This window comes from Antedon mediterranea, chromosome 2, assembly GCF_964355755.1.
Source record: "Antedon mediterranea chromosome 2, ecAntMedi1.1, whole genome shotgun sequence".
NCBI lineage: Eukaryota > Metazoa > Echinodermata > Crinoidea > Comatulida > Antedonidae > Antedon > Antedon mediterranea.
Window position 1 is genome coordinate 21,718,324 of NC_092671.1, and position 7,433 is coordinate 21,725,756.

Below are 7,433 nucleotides of genomic sequence, written 5' to 3' on the forward strand. Positions count from 1 at the left end.
AAATCACATTATAAACCGTTTTAGACCATTTTGAGCATTTCGATAACACTTTTCACACAAAAACATCAAAGTGCTTAGAATAGCTTCAAATCGCATTTGGAGACGTTTTAGACCATTTTGTGATTTTCGAAAAAAACTTTTTAACATAAAAACACCAAACTGCTAAGAATAGCTTCAAATCGCATATGGAGACAATTTAGACCATTTTGTGATTTTCGAAAAAACTTGTTAACATAAAAACACCAAAGTGCTTAGAATACCTTCAAATCGCATTTGGAGACATTTTAGACCATTTTGTGATTTTCGAAAAAACTTGTTAACATAAAAACATCAAAGTGCTAAGAATAGCTTCCAATCGCATTTGGAGACGTTTTAGACTATTTTGTGATTTTCGAAAACAACTTGTTAACATAAAAACACCAAAGTGCTTAGAATAGCTTCAAATCGCATTTGGAGACGTTTTAGACCAATTTGTGATTTTCGAAAAAACTTGGTTACACAAAAACATCAAAGTGGATAAAATCACATTATAAACCGTTTTAGACCATTTTGAGCATTTCGATAACACATTTCACACAAAAACATCAAAGAGCACAAAATAGCTTAATATCGTATTTAAAAACGTTTTAAACCATTTTGAGCATTTCGACAAAACTTTTTCACATAAAACACCAAAGTGTACAGAATAGCTTCAAATCGCATTTGGAGACGTTTTAGACCATTTTGTGATTTTCGAAAAAACTTGTTAATATAAAAACACCAAAGTACTTAGAATAGCTTCAAATCGCATTTGGAGACGTTGTAGACCATTTTGTGATTTTCGAAAAAACTTGTTAACATAAAAACACCAAAGTTTACAGAATAGCTTCAAATCGCATTTGGAGACGTTTTAGACAATTTTGTGCATTTCGATGAAACTTGGTTACACAAAAACATCAAAGTGCTTAAAATCACATTATAAACCGTTTTAGACCATTTGAGGATTTCCATAACACTTTTCACACAAAAACATCAAAGGGCACAATATAGCTTAATATCCTATTTAAAAACGTTTTAGACCATTTTGAGCATTTCGACAAAACTTTTTCACACAAAACACCAAAGTGCTTAGAATACCTTCAAATCGCATTTGGAGACGTTTTAGACCATTTTGTGATTTTCGAAAAAACTTAACATAAAAACATCAAAGTTTACAGAATAGCTTCAAATCGCATTTGGAGACGTTTTAAACCATTTTGTGATTTTCGAAAAAACTTGTTAACATAAAAACACCAAAATGTTTAGAATAGCTTCAAATCGCATTTGGAGACGTTTTAGACCATTTTGTGATTTTCGAAAAAACTTGTTAACACAAAAACACCAAAGTGATTAGAATAGCTTCAAATCGCATTTGGAGACGTTTTAGACCATTTTGTGATTTTCGAAAAAACTTGTTAACATAAAAACACCAAAGTGATTAGAATAGCTTCAAATCGCATTTGGAGACGTTTTAGACCATTTTGTGCATTTCGATGAAACTTGGTTACGCAAAAACATCAAAGTGCTTAAAATCACATTATAAACCGTTTTAGACCATTTTGAGCATATCGATAACACTTTTTACACAAAACGCTAAAGTGCTTAGAATAGCTTCAAATCGCATTTGGAGACGTTTTAGACCATTTTGTGATTTTCGACAAAACTTTTTCACACAAAACACCAAAGTGCTTAGAATACCTTCAAATCGCATTTGGAGACGTTTTAGACCATTTTGTGCATTTCGATGAAACTTGGTTACGCAAAAACATCAAAGTGCTTAAAATCACATTATAAACCGTTTTAGACCATTTTGAGCATATCGATAACACTTTTTACACAAAACGCTAAAGTGCTTAGAATAGCTTCAAATCGCATTTGGAGACGTTTTAGACCATTTTGTGATTTTCGACAAAACTTTTTCACACAAAACACCAAAGTGCTTAGAATACCTTCAAATCGCATTTGGAGACGTTTTAGACCATTTTGTGATTTTCGAAAAAACTTGTTAACATAAAAACATCAAAGTGTACAGAATAGCTTCAAATCGCATTTGGAGACGTTTTAGACCATTTTGTGATTTTCGAAAAAACTTGTTAACATAAAAACACCAAAGTGCTTAGAATAGCTTCAAATCGCATTAGGAGACGTTTTAGACCATTTTGTGATTTTCGAAAAAACTTGTTAACATAAAAACACCAAAGTGCTTAGAATAGCTTCAAATCGCATTTGGAGACGTTTTAGACCATTTTGTGATTTTCGAAAAAACTTGTTAACATAAAAACACCAAAGTTCTTAAAATAGCTTCAAATCGCATTTGGAGACGTTTTAGACCATTTTGTGATTTTCGAAAAAACTTGTTAACATAAAAACACCAAAGTGTTTAGAAAAGCTTCAAATCGCATTTGGAGACGTTTTAGACCATTTTGGGATTTTTGAAAAAACTTGTTAACATAAAAACACCAAAGTGCTTAGAATAGCTTCAAATCGCATTTGGAGACGTTTTAGACCATTTTGTAATTTTCAAAAAAACTTGTTAACATAAAAACACCAAAGTTCTTAGAATAGCTTCAAATCGCATTTGGAGACGTTTTAGACCATTTTGTGCATTTCGATGAAACTTGGTTACACAAAAACATCAAAGTGCTTAAAATCACGTTATAAACCGTTTTAGACCATTTGAGCATTTCGATAACACTTTTCACACAAAAACATCAAAGGGCACAATATAGCTTAATATCCTATTTAAAAACGTTTTAGACCATTTTGAGCATTTCGACAAAACTTTTTCACACAAAACACCAAAGTGCTTAGAATACCTTCAAATCGCATTTGGAGACGTTTTAGACAATTTTGTGATTTTCGAAAAAACTTGTTAACATAAAAACATCAAAGTTTACAGAATAGCTTCAAATCGCTTTTGGAGACGTTTTAGACAATTTTGTGATTTTCGAAAAAACTTGTTAACATAAAAACACCAAACTGCTAAGAATAGCTTCAAATCGCATATGGAGACAATTTAGACCATTTTGTGATTTTCGAAAAAACTTGTTAACATAAAAACACCAAAGTGCTTAGAATACCTTCAAATCGCATTTGGAGACGTTTTAGACCATTTTGTGATTTTCCAAAAAACTTGTTAACATAAAAACACCAAAGTGCTTAGAATAGCTTCAAATCGCATTTGGAGACGTTTTAAACCATTTTGTGATTTTCGAAAAAACTTGTTAACATAAAAACACCAAAATGTTTAGAATAGCTTCAAATCGCATTTGGAGACGTTTTAGACCATTTTGTGATTTTCGAAAAAACTTGTTAACACAAAAACACCAAAGTGATTAGAATAGCTTCAAATCGCATTTGGAGACGTTTTAGACCATTTTGTGATTTTCGAAAAAACTTGTTAACATAAAAACACCAAAGTGATTAGAATAGCTTCAAATCGCATTTGGAGACGTTTTAGACCATTTTGTGCATTTCGATGAAACTTGGTTACGCAAAAACATCAAAGTGCTTAAAATCACATTATAAACCGTTTTAGACCATTTTGAGCATATCGATAACACTTTTTACACAAAACACCAAAGTGCTTAGAATAGCTTCAAATCGCATTTGGAGACGTTTTAGACCATTTTGTGATTTTCGACAAAACTTTTTCACACAAAACACCAAAATGCTTAGAATACCTTCAAATCGCATTTGGAGACGTTTTAGACCATTTTGTGATTTTCGAAAAAACTTGTTAACATAAAAACATCAAAGTGTACAGAATAGCTTCAAATCGCATTTGGAGACGTTTTAGACCATTTTGTGATTTTCGAAAAAACTTGTTAACATAAAAACACCAAAGTGCTTAGAATAGCTTCAAATCGCATTAGGAGACGTTTTAGACCATTTTGTGATTTTCGAAAAACTTGTTAACATAAAAACACCAAAGTGCTTAGAATAGCTTCAAATCGCATTTGGAGACGTTTTAGACCATTTTGTGATTTTCGAAAAAACTTGTTAACATAAAAACACCAAAGTGATTAGAATAGCTTCAAATCGCATTTGGAGACGTTTTAGACCATTTTGTGCATTTCGATGAAACTTGGTTACGCAAAAACATCAAAGTGCTTAAAATCACATTATAAACCATTTTAGACCATTTTGAGCATATCGATAACACTTTTCACACAAAAACATCAAAGAGCACAATATAGCTTAATATCGTATTTAAAAACGTTTTAGACCATTTTGAGCATTTCGACAAAACTTTTTCACACAAAACACCAAAGTGCTTAGAATAGCTTCAAATCGCATTTGGAGACGTTTTAGACCATTTTGTGATTTTCGAAAAAATTTGTTAACATAAAAACATCAAAGGGCTAAGAATAGCTTCAAATCGCATTTGGAGACATTTTAGACCAATTAGTGATTTTCGAAAAAACTTGGTTACACAAAAACATCAAAGTGGTTAAAATCACATTATAAACCGTTTTAGACCATTTTGAGCATTTCGATAACACTTTTTACACAAAAACATCAAAGTGCTTAGAATAGCTTCAAATCGCATTTGGAGACGTTTTAGACCATTTTGTGATTTTTGAAAAAAACTTTTTAACATAAAAACACCAAACTGCTAAGAATAGCTTCAAATCGCATATGGAGACAATTTAGACCATTTTGTGATTTTCGAAAAAACTTGTTAACATAAAAACACCAAAGTGCTTAGAATACCTTCAAATCGCATTTGGAGACGTTTTAGACCATTTTGTGATTTTCCAAAAAACTTGTTAACATAAAAACATCAAAGTGTACAGAATAGCTTCAAATCGCATTTGGAGACGTTTTAGACCATTTTGTGATTTTCGAAAAAACTTGTTAACATAAAAACACCAAAGTGCTTAGAATAGCTTCAAATCGCATTAGGAGACGTTTTAGACCATTTTGTGATTTTCGAAAAAACTTGTTAACATAAAAACACCAAAGTGCTTAGAATAGCTTCAAATCGCATTTGGAGACGTTTTAGACCATTTTGTGATTTTCGAAAAAACTTGTTAACATAAAAACACCAAAATGTTTAGAATAGCTTCAAATCACATTTGGAGACGTTTTAGACCATTTTGTGATTTTCGAAAAAACTTGTTAACACAAAAACACCAAAGTGATTAGAATAGCTTCAAATCGCATTTGGAGACGTTTTAGACCAATTTGTGCATTTCGATGAAACTTGGTTACGCAAAAACATCAAAGTGCTTAAAATCACATTATAAACCGTTTTAGACCATTTTGAGCATATCGATAACACTTTTCACACAAAAACATCAAAGAGCACAATATAGCTTAATATCTTATTTAAAAACGTTTTAGACCATTTTGAGCATTTCGACAAAACTTTTTCACACAAAACACCAAAGTGCTTAGAATAGCTTCAAATCGCATTTGGAGACGTTTTAGACCATTTTGTGATTTTCGAAAAAACTTGTTAACATAAAAACATCAAAGTGCTAAGAATAGCTTCAAATCGCATTTGGAGACATTTTAGACCAATTAGTGATTTTCGAAAAAACTTGGTTACACAAAAACATCAAAGTGGTTAAAATCACATTATAAACCGTTTTAGACCATTTTGAGCATTTCGATAACACTTTTCACACAAAAACATCAAAGTGCTTAGAATAGCTTCAAATCGCATTTGGAGACGTTTTAGACCATTTTGTGATTTTCGAAAAAAACTTTTTAACATAAAAACACCAAACTTCTAAGAATAGCTTCAAATCGCATATGGAGACAATTTAGACCATTTTGTGATTTTCGAAAAAACTTGTTAACATAAAAACACCAAAGTGCTAAGAATAGCTTCAAATCGCATATGGAGACAATTTAGACCATTTTGTGATTTTCGAAAAAACTTGTTAACATAAAAACACCAAAGTGCTTAGAATACCTTCAAATCGCATTTGGAGACGTTTAAGACCATTTTGTGATTTTCGAAAAAACTTGTTAACTTAAAAACACCAAAGTGCTTAGAATAGCTTCAAATCGCATTTGGAGACGTTTTAGACCAATTTGTGATTTTCGAAAAAACTTGGTTACACAAAAACATCAAAGTGGATAAAAGCACATTATAAACCGTTTTAGACCATTTTGAGCATTTCGATAACACATTTCACACAAAAACATCAAAGAGCACAAAATAGCTTAATATCGTATTTAAAAACGTTTTAAACCATTTTGAGCATTTCGACAAAACTTTTTCACACAAAACACCAAAGTGTTTAGAAAAGCTTCAAATCGCATTTGGAGACGTTTTAGACCATTTTGGGATTTTCGAAAAAACTTGTTAACATAAAAACACCAAAGTGCTTAGAATAGCTTCAAATCGCATTTGAAGACGTTTTAGACCATTTTGTAATTTTCGAAAAAACTTGTTAACATAAAAACACCAAAATGTTTAGAATAGCTTCAAATCGCATTTGGAGACGTTTTAGACCATTTTGTGATTTTCGAAAAAACTTGTTAACACAAAAACACCAAAGTGATTAGAATAGCTTCAAATCGCATTTGGAGACGTTTTAGACCATTTTGTGATTTTCGAAAAAAGTTGTTAACATAAAAACACCAAAGTGATTAGAATAGCTTCAAATCGCATTTGGAGACGTTTTAGACCATTTTGTGCATTTCGATGAAACTTGGTTACGCAAAAACATCAAAGTAATAATCACATTATAAACAGTTTTAGACCATTTTGAGCATATCGATAAAACTTTTTACACAAAACACCAAAGTGCTTAGAATAGCTTCAAATCGCATTTGGAGACGTTTTAGACCATTTTGTGATTTTCGACAAAACTTTTTCACACAAAACACCAAAGTGCTTAGAATACCTTCAAATCGCATTTGGAGACGTTTTAGACCATTTTGTGATTTTCGAAAAAACTTGTTAACATAAAAACATCAAAGTGTACAGATTAGCTTCAAATCGCATTTGGAGACGTTTTAGACCATTTTGTGATTTTCGAAAAAACTTGTTAACATAAAAACACCAAAGTGCTTAGAATAGCTTCAAATCGCATTAGGAGACGTTTTAGACCATTTTGTTATTTTCGAAAAAACTTGTTAACATAAAAACACCAAAATGTTTAGAATAGCTTCAAATCGCATTTGGAGACGTTTTAGACCATTTTGTGATTTTCGAAAAAACTTGTTAACATAAAAACACCAAAGTGCTTAGAATACCTTCAAATCGCATTTGGAGACGTTTTAGACCATTTTGTGATTTTCCAAAAAACTTGTTAACATAAAAACATCAAAGTGTACAGAATAGCTTCAAATCGCATTTGGAGACGTTTTAGACCATTTTGTGATTTTCGAAAAAACTTGTTAACATAAAAACACCAAAGTGCTTAGAATAGCTTCAAATCGCATTAGGAGAC